We start from the raw sequence: 17,531 nt of genomic DNA, 5'->3' as shown, positions 1-17,531 counted from the left end.
TTAGCCACATAAAAGAGATGGTCTTCGTCGAGTAACAGCTGAATATGTAATCACATCTTGCCTAGAAAAAAGACAAAGAAAAGATAAAGAATCGTTTTGTATATAACAGAGTGCTCCTTATACATTTCTTGTAACATTTTTGGTCTATAAAGTCAGAAGATTCATATTTTCTTTTAAGAAGGACATTTTAGTTCTGTTCGTCCTTTTTTATTTTTTTACAATGTAACATCAGGGCTTTTTTTGTTTGTTTTTTCTACATGCCGTATGTTTGTCCTTAACTTGAAGTTTGTTAGCAAATTATCTCCATTTTACACCAAACTAACTTCTAGCCACGTGAAAGAGATGTTCTTTTTCGAGTAAAAGCTGAATATGTAATCACATCTTTAATTAGTCAAATCGCAGATTGTTAAATTGATCATTTGTACATTTTAATGTGTGTTTTTGGCCTTCTTGGAAATATGGCAATGTTCACAGAGCAAGCTGTGTATTGCAAAAAAAGAGGGAGAAAAAAATAAAACAGTTTTCAAAAGTATGTGATGTGTGATTACATTAAATTTTGCTCTGTATTCAACAAGTCAAAACAAAACAAAACATATTTGTACAGTCTAATATCTCCAGTGATAACTTTGGAAAGCAAAAATACCTTTACTGTACATTTAAAATATTTCTTTTGTTGTTGTACTTTTTTAGCACAAATGCCTAAACAGTGACCTGTCCCGCCATTTTGGATGTCCAAGTTACAACACGGGTCGTACTGTTACAATTCTCAAAATTTTCCACGCTTGTAACCTGCGCACTCGAACCTTTATGTGCACTTTGACTGAGTCCACACTTCGTAGAGGGGGTAGGGTGAAGCCTGAGTGAATCATTCTCAGGTTTTGTCATGTTGAGTTTATTGAATGTTTTCAAAATTCTTAGACATGAATTTCACACACCGGTAACTCTGCCATGTTTTATCCTGTTATTCGTTGAAATTTAGAGGAATCCTGTAAATCCTCAGTTCACACTGCTCTTTACTTTGTCATGAAAATATTTGGACTGAAACGGATTGACTGAGCAGCCAGCAATAAAAACTGCTAGATGTACAAAGAGCCTGGAGAACCACGGATCAGACGTTAGGGGCGGCTCTGCCAGGCTGGCAGAGATCGGTGTCCGTCCTGTGATTTTTTTCAGATTAGTGTCCGTCCTGTGATTGGTGGCTTCCTGTCCAGCAGAAAGTATGAACAGAGTTTAAAAGCTACTGCAGATATTCACATGAAGCTGGACCAGCAATGGCTCTGCAGAAGAGAGTCATTGGAGGTGAGAACTGTAAAGACGATGAGCGTCAGTATTACGTGAAGATCCGTGCATATTTTCAAATATACAGTGATATTTGTGGAGGATCTTTGATCAATGATCAGTGGGTTCTGACTGCCGCTCACTGCTGGGTGTCAGACCCAGGATGGTGAATGAGGAAAAATTTTACTGAAAAATTACCAATAACTCTTATTGTTTCTTTAATAATTGTGTTTTATTTGCTAAGGGTTGTTTAGGCACATGTAGGAGTTCATCCTAAAAGTGCTCCAACGGAGATGTATCCAATCACTCAACATGTGAATTACAGAGATGGCAACGGTCGTGAACATGATATCATGCTCCTGAAGCTGCCACGCAAAACAACAACCCAGCCAATCAAACTACCAGACTGTCCAGATACTTCTTAACATAAGACGTGAGATGAATGTTCATTGTTTTTGTTATTACCTCAAAATGATTCAGATGATTCAAATCAGTTTTTAGACTCTCTGCTGAAGCTGAACTTGGTAAGCTTGTTGAAGATTTGATCATCAAAAACTCTGAGATAAACAGCTTGAAGTTGAAATAGGAAGTTCTGACACACATTACAAGTCCCTCTCCTGTAAAGTGAGCAGGGTGTACATGAGCATTGATTGACAACACTAAGACCCTCCCTATCTCTGATTGGTTGTTTTTGACCTGGAGTTGTGCATTTCTGCAGACAGGTAAGACAACAGGGAGGAGGTGGAGGAGATCAAGCTTTTCATAGATTATCTGTCTCATATTTACCATAAGGACGTAGTGACATTTTTCATAAAAAAAAAAAAAATCATACAAGTAACACACTGCAGTTTAATAACCACATTTAACAAGGTGATATCCTGAGCAAAATGTGTCAACATTTAAACTTGTGTGTTTATGCTACTTTTTCTCTACGGTTCCTGCTATTACACAAGATCTTCAGTGCGCAGACATTAAGATTGATAAACATGAAAAGTTGGAAAAGATACTGGCAAGAGACAAGGACTTTCAGTACAGTTACCAGAAGTGGTACAGTGCGAGAAGCTCCAAGAAGGATGTAGCTTACGTACGTCAGTCTTTAAACCATTTTCTGCACAGAACTTAGACGTTGTCGATTTTACTGGATAAATCACGGCAGAAAAACAACTAAACGCTTTGTGTTTGTGACAGGGCGACTCTGGTGGAGGATTAGTGTTCAAGAAGAGGCTGTATGGTGTTTTAGTCTTCCTAGGAGATCCAACTTATGCGTTCAGTGCACCAAATGGCTTCTTGGATGTCTGTGGCTACAAGAAGTGGATACATGACACAATGAATCCACTAAAAATAAGCTCAGTGTGAACTGTGACTAAATGCACATGGTCCCAGCATCATAAAATTACAAAGTTCAAGTTCATCTTTAAATTTCAGTTTTCAGTTGATTCATTTTCTGATTTACAGCTGAATTATTGGATTATTAAAGTTATTGTGTACAAGTTGATCTGTGATATCTTATTTCTCAACAAGTGAAGCTGCTGTTTGTAGTAATCTGTAACAATGTCCACTGTTACATGACTAGACAATAAATGGCTGTTATCTGATCAGATTGTCTCTCTTGTGTTCATGTCTTATTTGTGAAGAAAATAACAGATTTTAAAATACTGAACACATGTTGATCAGTTAAACTCGCCATTAAAGGGACCAAAACTAAAAAAAAACCTGCGGGCTTCCATCAAGCGTTTTCGAAAACAATGTTGTCATTTTTACACCATCCGTTATTAGATGTATTCTGGTGAATTCTGACGGTTTTGAATAAAGTATTTCCAAATAACTTGAATTTCGGAAATCTTTCAAGAACAGACATGGGAACCTTTTCATGAATCAGAGATTCTGGATCTCGATGAAAGGGCGTTTGATATTATGATATATTTAATAAAATTAGACAATAAAAAGGCTTTGGCTCTACTAAAAAAAGGGAATACAGAATTATAATTATATTCTATATTCATGACCAGCAAGTTAAGATCTGCTGGTCATGTTATATTAAATGCTTGTGTACTCTCACCAAAAGAACTTGTTTGGGCTACACACACAAGGCTGGAAGTTGTTTTTCCTGTAGCTGCATGGAAACCAGACGGTCTCTCCCATGTTTGGGATCCTTATCCTTGGAATATAAAACCTATGTGTTGACTCTGCCCGTTAGAGCTTTTCATTCGAAACTGCTTCATTATTGATTGTCTCATAAGCTCTCTGTATTGCACACAATATACAAATAAACCTGATTGAGTGATTTCACCTGACAGTGCTTGGTAATTAATTTGTTTCCACAACAATTTGGCGCTGTGACCCAGATTCCTCAACTGGACATACGAAGACATCAACGTGCAGCGTTTGGTGCCGACCTGAACACTGGGATTCAGCCTCAAACCTCGATTAGGACTTGAGAGAGAAGAGGGCTGCTGGTCTGCTCCGTGGCTCCAGCGCTGGGATCAACGAACTTAGTCAACTGATTGTCTCACTGTTAATTGGTGAGATACTCAGTGAGGTTAATAAATTAACTTTGCAAATTCTAAATTATGTAATTTAAAATAGCAAAGGATCTGATAAGCTTTTCTCCCTGTGGATTGAGATTGAGCAAGAACATCAGGAAGATAAAAAAAAAATAAAAAGACCTACATCACCTCCAGGCACTGAAGTATTTGCTGATCCTAATTTTTTCACTCCAGAGAACTGTTGAAACATTTCCATTAAGGGGACTACTGTCGGGTCTCCTGTTGGACATTCGGACTGAAACGGTGTGTAACTGAGCATTAACGACCTCCGCTGGCATGCTGTCCAGTATCAGCGTAGAGAAAGAAAAGACAGACAATATGGAAACATCATGGACATTGACTGAGGAACAGTCTGGACAGCCCAAAGAACCAACACCAGAACCAGTTGGACTGACAGGGAGTTGGAAGATGGAAGCAGGGGAGGATTACGCTGCAGGGACGTCGGCAGCAAGAGAGGGAGCGAGAAGTGAAAAGACATACGAGAAGTTATACACACACACAAGAAAAGGTGTCTCACACGTGCGCACACATAGACATTTATATATACATTTAAAACGAAAGAATCAAAGCTACTAGCAAATACATTCCTTTGTCATACTGAGCTAATTGAAATTTAATTGTAAGTACATAATGGAATCTGTCACTGTGAAGCTCTTACGTTCAGGATCACTTTTGAAAACTGAAAGATTCGGAAGCTTCTGCTGCCTTCCTGTATTTCTGGATGGAGATGTATCTCATTGCGGCACCTTTCATATATTAATAGGGCTCTGTTCAGATTTCCTAAGAAGCTGACAGGGAGTTTATGATTTAGGATACTAGCCTAGGGGATGAGTATAATTACACGAATAATAATTCTAGTTTTGGTTAGACGTAAGCCACAAGTGGCTAAAAGGGACATTTATTAAAAATTTGCCTGAAATTGTTACATAACACAAACTCCAATGTTTCTTTTTTCCAATCCCACCTACTTGTCCATGCTACTCAGGTCTGTTTTGCAGTTTTGTTGCTGATGATTTTTTTTTGTATCTGTAGCATCTGCAGTAGTTGCTAAATGCTGCAATCTTGCCAAAAAATTTTTACATTTTATCGTACTCTAACGGTGAACAAATAGTTACTGAATAGTTTTGTGCTTAAAACTACTCAGTAACAGTATTCATTGGGCTATTGCCACTAATATGAAAAAAAAAATACTCTGCTGCTTTCGCAGAATATAAAGACACTTTTTCAAACTGAATGTTTCATATCTAGTTTGAGGCTGGTGCTTTAAAACATTTAGACAAAAAGGAGTTTAAATAAAACGGATCACTTTTCAGTTTACTTTCATCCATAACAGCTGACTCAGCACAAAATGCTGCACGACTTCTGATTTCAAGTTGAATGTTAAAGCCTGCTGATTAAATGCTACTGCATGATGGGGACAGTGTAACATAATGGCCTCTTTTTTACTACAGATAATAAATCTTTGTGATGGTCCCTGCAGAGTAATGCCTCCATATTCAGCAGTAGGAAACGTGAAGGAAACTGTTTTTACTGATTCTTCTTTTCAAGTTAACAAGCACAGTGCATGACATATTTCTGCGTTAACAAGGGAAACTCAACCCCCCTCTTCCAGCCTCCTGTCCCACCTCTGATCGCCCCTCTCCAGTTAAAAGCCACAAGGGTATGAGGCAGAAGTTGTTGCTGTGTAGATTGAAAGCCATTGAGTTAAGCTTGTTGGGTTTAATGGAGCAGGGAGGCGGCAGTGGAAATAACAGCCGAGGTTGAGCCGAGCTACAGTTCAGTGCGGTACCACAGGTATAGGGAAAACGACTTTTTATTGTGGAACACTTTTGTATCACTTTACCTATGACATCCATTTGTTGTTTTCTAATAAATACTATTCCTTTCTTGTTGTTGTTTTTGAGGTTTTGAGGTACAGTTGTATGGAGAAAAGAGGAAAAAGAATTTTACTGAAGAGTTTCTTATAGACTGTGCCGTAATTTCACAGCGTTTTTATTTATTTATTTTTTTTAAAGGATCCGTAATTTCTCCTGGTAGTCTAAAATGGTTAAATGCTTAAAATGACTTCTCAGTTAAATGTACAACACAAGCATAAATGCATGCATATATACTGCTCAAAAAAATAAAGGGAACATTTCACTTTAATTTTGTGTGTGGCTCCAAATCCAGGCCTTCATTGGTTAATAAATTTGATTTCCATTGATGATTTTTGTGTGATTTTGTTGTCAGCACATTCAACTTTGTACAGAACAAAGTATTCAATGAGAATATTTCATTCATTCAGATCTAGGATGTGTTATTTGAGTGTTCCCTTTATTTTTTTGAGTAGTGTATATTGCACAGGTAATTTGTTAATGCAAATTGCCTTTCACCAATTGACCCATTGATTATCATCTGGACTTGTCATTGTTGGCGTTATGATGATACCGATCCCTTCTGTTCACGTCTCCTTAGTTCTTTTCCTTTCCTGACCACTTTGAGATGAAGGTCTTCTGAGAAAGGTGCATATTACTCTGCTTATACTAATGCAAAAACCTATGCACCTTTATGAGAGTTTCTCATAAATCACACATATATTTCTAATGAGGCTATTGACAGGATATTAACACAAGTTTTGGGTAGCAATCCAATGTGACCCACATACAAAGAAACCACAGCAAATTACTCCATAAATTTTGCGTAATAAAACAGAATAACACATGGAAAAAAATACTGAACACACTTACTGAAATGTATTCCGTACTTAGAAGAAAAGCCTTTCATTGGTGAGGGCAACTTTAAGAGGATTTGGAAGCTTAGCTCCAAATTTTGACCCATTCTTTTACACAAATTGTCTTTAAGTGCCAAAAGCTTTGCAGGGCTTCTTCTTTGTACTCTGATCTTCAGTTCTTTCTATAGTTTTTCAACCTGAATAAAGTCAGGTTGCTGACTGGGCAGCTTTATTTTTATCTCTTTTGTCTTAGTTTGTTGGGGTATATTGTCTTGCTGAAATGCTCGTCCGTGTTTCCTCTTCAGAAGTTCCTTGTACAATAGATAAAGTCTGTCAGAACCACTTACTGAAAGACAGCAGCACACCATGATGAACCCACCTCCAAGCTTCGCTAATGGCGTAGCATTCTTTTTAAACAATATACAGTGGTACTCCTTCACACGTCAAGTGTGGAATGACATCCAAAGAGGTATTTTTGTGTTGTATTTTTGTCTCATTCAACTAGATTATATTTCACCAGTATATCCTTGACTTTTTGGCATTAAGCTTCAAACAAGCTTCAAAATGCTTTTTCTCTAGTAATGGACTCTTGTGTGCACAGGACCACATTGTGATGGAGTGCATTAGTTATTGTTTTCACTGGAATCAGACTGTGCCCAGCTGATTCCAGTTCTCTTTGTGAGTGGCCATTGGCTTTTGGACAACTCCTGTGATTATTTTTTTTTTTTTACTGTTCTGTCAGAAACTTTGCAAGGAGTGCCACTTTGTGACTGGTTTCTGTTGAAATTATGATCTTTCCACTTACAAATTGTGGCCCCTATGGTGCTCACTGGAACATTCACAAGGTTTGAATTCTGTTTGTAGCAATTGCAGCTGTGCAGGTCTTGATAGAGCCATTTACTTTTTCCCATTACGAGACACTTGTTGATCATGGTACGTCTTTTTATATGCTCTCAGTTACGACAAAAACAGGTGTGAATTTACGCTAGCGGAATATTGACATGTTTTATCTATTTGTTTTAATTCTTATGCCTTTTGGTCTTTTGGTACCTCATTTTCATAATGTTTTCAATAATTTTTTATTGTACTGTTTCACTGCATTGGACAAAATTAATGAATTTACATGTACATATAAACTCAGCAGATGCCCTCAGAGATTATTTAAAGAGCTTTTCTACAAACAACATTTAACATCCAAAATTACTTCTTTGTTAATATGTCAAACAGCAAGCTATGTCTTATTACTATCTTAGCTATGGAAACAACTGTTGCTGTTGGGCCCCTCATATGCCCATATTAGTTTGTTTTCTGTGGTTTACTATTGTTAAGGCTGCCAAGTGCCAAGGCTGGCATACTGCTGTCATATGGTCCTGCAAAAGCTATAAAGGGTCCTGTCATACAATCCTGCAGATCTATAAACCCCCAGGCTTGATGTCACTCAGTAATGTATGTCTAGCTGTGAAAACACCGACATTGAGGCAAGCTGTGTAACTCGCTTTGGCAGGAGGAACAAAGCCGACTGGGGCTGAAGCTCTAATAGTCTGGCAACCTGATATTGTTAGAGGCAAACAGAAAGGTTTTCACAGCACTTGGCTGACCGAGCGCCGGGTAACTGCAGTGTGGCCCTGCACTCCTCTGGGTCTAGAAATTACGAAGGAGAGGGGAGGGGGAGCAATGCTACATGGTGTTGAGTTATAGTATCAGCCGTTTACAGAGACGCCTCACTTTATTTGATATTTCACTGTCACTTTGCAGACATAAATCATGAAATTATTACAGACATGCTGACTCTATATTGGAAGATGTAAATGGAGGGACTTCACAAATGTTGATAAGTGTGTGCACGACTGCAACCCTGCTCTATGGTAAAGGCTGCTCCTAACACCACAGCAACCAAAACGTTTGCGAGCTTAATTTAGTTATCAGCTTAAAATATCAAAGAAGCTCAATGTTTGTAAAACACCCCATACCACTGCCCCTCTTCATCAGGTGAATTTTTTTTTTTTTTGCAAAAGTAAGCGAATGGGTCTTCTTCATCCTCAGTTGTGCTTTTTCTGGATTGTTTTTCTTTTCAGCTGTTTTGACAATGCAACTGTAAAACCTTATTTTGCACCTTGTTGCTCCCCTGTTGAAGGCAGATATTACTAACATTTTGTTGTTACTTCAAAAGAGATGTACCTATCTTGCAGACAAAGTTGTAATGGTATTCTGTGCACAAACTGACTATTTCGTTGGCGCCCCTGGCAAACGGTTTTTGGGAATTTTCTACTGAGCAATCCGTCTTTTCGGCTGCCTGGAGTCTAAATATGATGAGACACAGACACGCCTGTCCTTCAGCTAGACAAGGATCTATGTTATTCTTGCCACAACGCACAGTGAGCAAGGCGATAAGGAGGACTAAAAATATCCAAAGCTCAATGTTAAAGATAAGCAAAAATTAACCACTAGATGGTACCTACATGTCAACCATTTGTTTGGGAGAAACACCAGCGTTTGCTAATCTACAATGGGACTTCAACTGGAAGCATCTGCTTTAGTAAAACTTGAAATGTTTCAGCAGCAAACACTCCAGGTGGAGTTGGTGTGAAACAAAAGACAAATGTGTGGAAAAGCACTTCTTCTCCACTCTTAAGTATGGTGGAGGATCTGTAATGCTTTGGGTCTGTTTTTTGGCTATATTCCAATGAAACCTTGTTAGTATACATGGCATCAAGAGCCTTTTGAAATATCAGTACATTTAGAGAAAGATCTCTCTGATTCTGTCAGAATCCTCAGACAAAATGGGTTGTCTGAGGTCATATGGGGAACATTGATCTGTTGTTATGACTCCTGTTCAGACCTGGTATTAACATGCGTTGTGGCTGATCAAGATGCCAGTAGAACAGCCCAACAACAATCATCGTCACATTATCACCATTAAAAGTTATCCTGAGAGATCAGATTACAGTTTCCCCACTTTACATGCAAATAAACACAGAGCCGTGTCTCTGTTGGCTCTCTGCTGAGCAATCAACAGGTCCGCTACACCACACATACATACATCATTACTTAAATAGAAGCTTCCCTGAGATTCATCTGAGTCACAATTAGGTAGAGTTGAGCTTAACTGTGTAGCTTAACAGATGCGAGAGAGTAAATAAAATTGAAAAATAGCATAATGTGTAGACTTTTCAAAGCTAAGCATCAGCGGACAGATATAGTAGAACTAGAATATAACTGCTGACCACTCATTTGTACAAATGTATTGTGCTGCATAAATGTAACTGAAGATTGCTGCTTTGCATGAGTAACTGTGTAATGTAGTGACAAGACAGTTTGTTTTTGCAACAAGTAAAACTTTTAATGAGGGGGAAAAAAGTTGGTTTTAATTAACAGACAGAAGTGCTAGTTTTGACAATAGCTTTGTTTTTTTTCTCCTTTTTGTTGGCACAAAGATCCATCAAGGTAAGGGTGTTATGAGGAATCACATCACGCTATTTTGGCGTCCTTTGATGTGCCCCGAGGACGCGATACGTTCAGCCAAATAAATGCAGACACAATTGCGATGGTGGTCCAAAGAAAACTTCAGCGTTTCACGAGTGTGTTCACACCTGTATTTGATGCTGTCTGGACACAATCAACTCCCTCAGATGCGTTTTAGTGCCAGGCGCGAAGTGAACGGGGTCCAATTTGTGTGAACAGTAAACAGACATGAAAGAACGTAGAATGAAACTCTTGAAAGTTTATTGTGGAAAAGGGTGGTCGTTGTTGGGAAATTACAGCTCTAAATGCAGTCAATGTTTCCCCGATGAGGTTGATGCAGCGTGCGTAATCCAGCCATTGACCTTAACAAAGGGAAAATTAGCCAGAGCAGGTACATGTGCCAGAGTGTAGGAGAAAGCAGTCAGTTTGGGATATCAAATTAAGCTCCGATCCAGAGTAATATTATCTAACAAGAGTACGAGGATGATGTTTAGTCCATCATGCCACACATAATTAGCAGTGATGATGTTGGTCTTTGATGAGGTCTGATGAGATGTAGTGAAATCTTCCATGCATTCTAATTTTTGTGGTGAGCAACAGAGTAGGCGTTGAGAGAATTAGCTCCATGAATATGAATGTTGGGCGAGCATCATGAGAGTAAATGTGCTTACTCTATTGATTAAATTTTCCATCAGTCACCAAGCCGCATGGTCCCCAGCCCCTCTCCTCACCTCCGCCTGTCTTTCTCTCTCTCCCACACATAACCTTACACATCTCTGTCAAGGCGGGCTCAGTGGAGTGGTTAAATTGTCCATAGCGCGTAAACGCTCGTTTATAAAAGCCGACAGACGTGGCGGTCGTTTGCTGAAATTAATTACCCCTTCGAGCCACAGAAAGCATGGGCTGTTGTCAGTCAGTAATGGTCCATCACTTCCCAGGCTCTGTACCTGCAGCGAGACTAAGAGTCGGGCGGCAGGCAAAATGACTCAATGTTTTTTTGCAGGACTTAATCTGATTTCAAAGAAAGGAATAAGTAAAAAAAAAAAAAAAAAAAAAAAAAGATAATTACTATTAAGCAGAGACATGTTTTTCTATTACCACTAAGAAATGATGGCATGAAAAGTACTCAAGTTTCTAGGAAGCAATATAAATCCCCAGAAAGAAAAAATACAAAAGACACAAAGCAATTTGAACTTGCACAGTATTAGCTGTGAGTTACCACTCCTTTCCCATATTTTACTTTGGCATACGTTCCATGGGGAGCTTTGCATTGACGCAGAAGATAATGTGATACAGACCATGATGACATCAAACTAATAAGAATGCATTCGTCTTCAGCTGGAGTCAGTTAATGAACTTCAGCAGTATCTGATGCAACACTTTTCTAACATTAATAAAAGCTTCATCTCCTGTCTGTTTTGCATAATTGTTCAAATGAATCCACTGACACACGTTTTTTTTTTTTTTTTTTTTTTTTTTTTTTTTTTTCCCATCTGTTTTAATAAAGTGAAGATTTGTGTAAAAGTGAGATGTGGCTCACTGTTGAGAGGAGACGGTGGGAGGAAAAGCAGGAGGCGGGATGGAGTGGAAAAGACGATGGGAGGAGAGGGATTTGCTAAAGGCCTAAGGTGATTTGTCTCCAGTTTGATTCTGTTCCGCAATGAATTACGCACTGCTATACAAGAGCTTATTGGATTGAAGTGATACTTCAGATGCTCTCATTGCAATGAAGATCATTGTAAATGCGGCTGTCGCAAACTGTAACCTGGTTTCTCTTTGGTCTCATACCATTGCCTTGACCCCTATGTCTTATGATGTCCACTGCAAAGTATGTTCTGACTCAGTTTACGGTAAGAACCCAAATTGTTATGCCACCTCCGTCTGTATCATTCTGTTTTAATTATGCCTTTTGTCTGTAATTTATTGGTGAAGGTTGCTGAGATCCTGTTCAAAGAGGCTGCTTTGAAGTATAAAATGACCCTTAAGTGATGCACGGACGTCTACATGATCTCTGGGATGACTTTGATGGCATTGATTGTTGATCACAAAATTATAATTTAACAGACTGAAAGTTCTGAATGATGTCTCTGGCACTGCATTAGAATGCCTTTTTTCCTTTTCGGTCTGATGGGACATTTTCTATCAGGGAAGACAATTCTCCCGTGTTTCCACCTCTATACACAAGGTTTAATTGAGGGTTGATTATTGTTTTCTCTTTATGTCCTTCCATTAGTTGGCAAAATGTTATGGTTTTTCAATTTTCTTACACAGATGACACCCTCTAAAGCTTTTAAAGTCCTCCAGCTCTAGTAAGATGAACATTTATCTCAGTTTAGCGAGCTTGGTTGTAATTTGTGCTGATAGTAAACACAAATTACATCTTGTCCATCAATCTTTCCCTCCCTCTCCCATCTTTTACAGGGTCCCAAATTGCCACCATATAAATAAATTGAAAGTGGTAGGGGTACATTTTAAATGCATGCAAGCAAGTGTTGTGATGACCATGAACAGATTAGCACTTGTTTTAAGAGAGTTCAAATATAAATAAAGGTAAAGTAAATAAGCCATTAATTTGAGAGGAAATATCTTGAGCAATAAAATCTGTTACTGTTGGATGTCTTCTCACCAGTAGTTGCTACATATTTAGAAGGTTTTTTTTTCTTCTTCTTTTTTTTAATACTGATGTAACATTTTTTGAACCAACCTGTGCCTCTGTAAAAATTTCATTGGAACATTTAATACCCAACATTTTAGCAATGGAATAAGAGGCGTCTGCCAAGGGACAATTTTCATTTTGGCATCAGTTCCTGTACCACCAATGTCGTTATATGCATCTAATACATATCATTTTGGTTTGATCGTGGATCATAGTCTGTCACATATTTTATTAGTCAACTGGGACAAATATGAAAAAAGAATATATATATATATATATATATATATATATATATATATACACACACACACACACACACAAAAGATACTTAAAGAGGGCTGTGCAGTAGAGCAGTTTTTAGCCCTGCTGTCGCATAGTGTGTGCCAACATCCTATTAAGCCTTATTCATTAAGAATAGGATGGCAATCAAGTACACATGTGTCAAAGTAGAGGAGCAAATAGTTTTGGCTCTATATTTATGTATGTAGAACCACTTTGATTTTCATTATGTTTTCAACAGTGGTTGATTTTTGCGTTGCTCTGATTAAATAACCACACTGCAGGCCAGAAGTGTGCTGAGACCGTTTTAATGAGTATGTTTCGGCTTTTACTATGCTGAACGTTTTTTTAGACAGTTGAGTTTTTCATTTTATTTTACTGTCATCTAAAACTGTGTAATTTAATTTTCCTTTGTATGTCTCCGTGCGTTTTCTAAATTTACAAAGTCACCCCAGGGTTTGCTTAAGCATTTTTCTGATTTAAGGATAAAAAATATGTAGTTTTGAGCTCAGATATTTTATAGAAAAACAACTCAGCTCCTGGTGCAACCTATTTATGTCAAAATTTCTTGTTTTGCTTAACTTTAGTGAACTTAACTTGCCAGACTTAACTTGGAGAAAGACTGAGAAGAAAGATACATTTCTAATCCAAAATTGTGTTTTAAATTAGGTCCAGCAATAAAGTTCATGGAATTATCCATAGATCCTCGAAATGTTTCTGAGGCACTTTCACTTAAACCAGCTTTAAGTATGTCCTGGCACATTTTTACCTGCATTAGATTAACACTGTGGGCATAATTTAACCTGGGTCATAACAACGGACTACTGACCTGATGTGACTCCCCTCAAGAAGCAGACTTAATACGTGGATTGCTCTCAAATTAAAAGAAAAGTGTAAACAGCCTTGCCAAAATAAGCATCACTGGCAGTTTGTCAAAGGTGATCAAAGACGAGCTGAAAACGGTTTCGCTTAGTGAGGTTAACTTGACTCATAATTATTTTTTTAATTCCAAAATAAAATATCTCTCAGATAATGTTCACTATTGCGACCTATTAAATGTGTACCATTACAGTAATGTTGTGCCATGATTATAGTTGCAAATTTATCACAGCCATATCAGTTTTAAATCAAAATCAGTTTTGCCATTATTATAGGTAGTGTCACAAAGTGCGGTGTAGATGTGGTGAGGATGACACAGAGAGCCCATGTTGGAATTAAATAAGGTTGGTTTTAATGATGAATCCAGAAACACAACGTCCAAAATCCAGGCAGCATAGAGAGACCGGAAGGCTAAGGCTCATTAACTCTGGAATGATCATGGACGAAGCAACAAGACGACAAGACGAGACAGATACAACAAGGACCCAACAAAGACACAGAAACATAGGTGACATTAAATACACAGAGGGTAATCAGGGAACGAGACACACCTGGGAACAATCAAAGAGTAGACAGGACAAAGGATACTCAAAAGACTCAGAAACCTAAAATAAACACAGAAAAACTCAAGTCACCACAGGTAGTAGTAATTTCATAATTTCATCCCACAATCATGCCACACTTTTCTGTGTTAAATTATAATTATAATTATATTGCAGCATGAACATGCATTCGGACAGCTGTGTGTTTTTATAAACAGAGAGGATACTGTGAAAGGTTTTCTGTGGCTTTATGCTATTTTCAGTTCAGTTCAGAGAACTTCATACCTCAAAAAGTCTCTTATTGTGAAGGTTTGCTCTATTAACACTACATAGAGGCCATTCAAAAAGCATTTCTTGCAGAGATGAAAAGTTAAGACTTCAGCTATATTTGTATTTATTTGGTGGTTTAGGTATCCTAGCCTTACCTTTCAATGACCTCTTCTTGCTGGGATGCATCTGTGTTAATGTGTTTGATGTTTGNGATTTGCTTTAGTTGACTTCAAGAAAGTAAAACTGTTTATCCAGCATTCTTTTCTTTGCTTGTATTCCATGAGACCGACAAAAAAACTGTTTCCCCTCATGCTGTGTGTGTGTGGCAATTTCATGTAATAGCCCATTTACCAGTGTAAATCTGCTCTGTGCAAATACCACACTGTGCGTGTGCGATGATATCTCGGCCAGTATTTTCCCTGAAAACCAGAGCAGCTTCTGTAAAGGAGGCCTCTGGTTATTATAACCTCTTATGTTTTCCCAGCTGTAACAGAGCTAAGATGTGAGCTTTTATTTTTTTTACGTGACTGTTTCTTTCCTTTTTCTTTTTTTCTGTCCCTGTGTTTGTTGTACATCTGGTGGTCAGTGATGAGAGGAACACATCCCCGGGACGCAGCATGGCCTTTCCTGCTCCATTTGAAAACTGCTTTGATGACTGGGAGCATCACGAATACACAGTGTCAATGCAGACCCTTTGATATTTGGCTCCAGCTGTCGGGCTTTGTCTCGAATCTGTCAAAGAGCGGACTAGAAAAATCTATCTCTCTTTAGAAAAGGCTACATATACTCTCCTTAAGAACTTGTAACAGACAATTACCTTCTGCTTAATGGTTGTACTGAAGACATCATTTGATATTAAAATTAAAGCAATTATTCGCTGTGTATTTACCACCATCGCTGTGGCTGCCCCGTCAGTAGACATGGTAATTAGGAAGCTTTACTTTGGTAGCAGATGTAGCGATGGCTCCTCTTACAATAGAACCGTGTTATGCAGTTAAAGGAGTCAATTTTCTCTCTTTGTGTTTCCAGACTGCACTGTCAGCTGAATCTTAAGATCCCTAGGAAAACTTTGCCTCTTCTGCTACTCATTTATAGCGCACACACACATTCCTGAACTCCCTGGTTGGTTGGTATTCTGTGCATGGAGTTGGTGAATGGCTGTCAAACTGCTTTGGTCAGTGTTTGTACCTCCTCTTAGTGCAAAGCTGTAGAGAATGATTCTTGGTTTGGATATTTTCCCCCAACCAAGCAAAACTACCACACACACTACTGTGTGGTAGTTTTCCTTAAAGCAAAACTACCACACAGTAGTTTTGCTTTAAGGAAGGGTATTATGTAAAATCTACTTTTTAAAGCTTTATATTATGTTATGATGTTATTCCCCTCAACAAATATATACCTGCAGTGTTGATTTGATTCTTTCATGCACGTTTGAGAAATCCTTGAATTTCCCATTGCAACCATTCGGGGGTGCCTGAACGCTTGCTCTCACAAAGCGCTGCCTATTTTCATACTGCTGCATGTGAAACAAGGCTGTGATTTTGTCTTTGACTTTATCCATAGCAACCTCTTTGATTCTGCAATACAGCTGGATGGACTAGTGGCGCCGATAGCTACCATTCATTTTGTGCGGTTTCTTAACAGTCTTAGTAGAAAAAGTTAAGAAAAACTATACATTTCTGAAAATAACCTGGCAGTCACGCTTAATGGGTCCCTGAGATTGTGTCACTTTCTGGGTGAGTGCTTTTGAGAGCCCAACCAATGGGTGCTCACAATGAGATGAAAATACATTTTAAAATACTCACTATCCTCATCCCAACTCATCAGAATTTTTTTTCATGCCTTCAGTTTTTGGAAAATAAAATTCCACTTCAGGGAAGCATTTCCACACTGAAAAAAAAAAACACAAACAATTGTGACGCTTCACTTCTAGAAAGCTAATGTTAACTCTGTTTCAGGCAGCAGTCTAACATAATTGGAGTTAATTTTACTTTAGTTTCTGTCTGGCAGATAATCCACATGCTGTTTGATTTACATTTTTACAGCGTGTTTGAAAATTTTACTCTAACCTTTAACTGTTCCGGTGAGATTTTCATGAAAAGCACAGCTTTATTCTCCATATGCTCTAAATATTTTCTCTAGGTTAAAATGATTTATTCTAAAGTACAGACAGCGCTGTTTTCACAAACATTCCTTCAGCAATGAGTTTCCAGTTGCTCTCACATAAATTATGGTGTTTAGTTTTTTGGAAAAACATTCAAAAACGAACCCACATGGATAGTAAACTGGGATACAGCTCATTAAGCCCATCTGACTTTCTGTGAAGTAAGCAACCATCACCGTCATTTGATTAAAATTTTGGTTTCACTGACAACTAAATACCTTTATGACTACTTATATGCATGTTAAAGTTGACCACAAATTCCCACATGGAAAAAATTAGGATGGTTAACACAGTGATAATTATATCTGTGAGCTGACAGCTCGTGTTCTGGCAGACGTACTGATATTTTAGCTCAAAGCTGCACTCCATTTAACACCGAATCATTGCTCTGTTCTCTCACTTCTACCTACGGTTGGCAATTTCTTCTCTTCTTTCTGTAGCGCAGCTGCTCCCCGATCAAAGCTGCATTTTTGCTTGATGAGTGTGCCTGACAACGCAGCAACCTGCGTCACTTTAGACCACGCTTGATATTGTGTATTTACGCTTATCTCAACTACTTGTCAGGTGATGGCTTCAGCCTGACCACTGCAGCTGCTCTCAGTTGTGAATTAGTCACCCACTGACTCCTATTTGGATACCAAGTTTAAACTGAGTAGCCCTCTTCCTGATGAGTAACTTCCTTCCTCTAGAGAGCTTTTGATATTATTTATAGATATTTGCATCAGGATCAGTCGCCTCCAAACAT

General features: G+C 38.3%; 1 long non-coding RNA gene across 1 annotated transcript; it reads left to right on the top strand.

Moving 5' to 3' along the window:
* The first annotated feature begins 2,110 nt into the window (after positions 1-2,110).
* On the top strand, positions 2,111-2,871 carry LOC107836200 (uncharacterized). The gene is made up of 2 exons (XR_001662104.1): positions 2,111-2,362; positions 2,467-2,871. It is a non-coding gene; the product is annotated as an uncharacterized LOC107836200 (long non-coding RNA).
* The last annotated feature ends 14,660 nt before the right edge of the window (positions 2,872-17,531 follow it).

Source organism: Poecilia formosa, unplaced genomic scaffold (assembly GCF_000485575.1).
Source record: "Poecilia formosa unplaced genomic scaffold, Poecilia_formosa-5.1.2 Scaffold0, whole genome shotgun sequence".
NCBI classification, from domain to species: Eukaryota; Metazoa; Chordata; class Actinopteri; order Cyprinodontiformes; family Poeciliidae; genus Poecilia; species Poecilia formosa.
The sequence above is the reverse complement of the archived record's forward strand: the minus strand, read 5'-3'. Positions and strand labels throughout refer to the sequence as shown.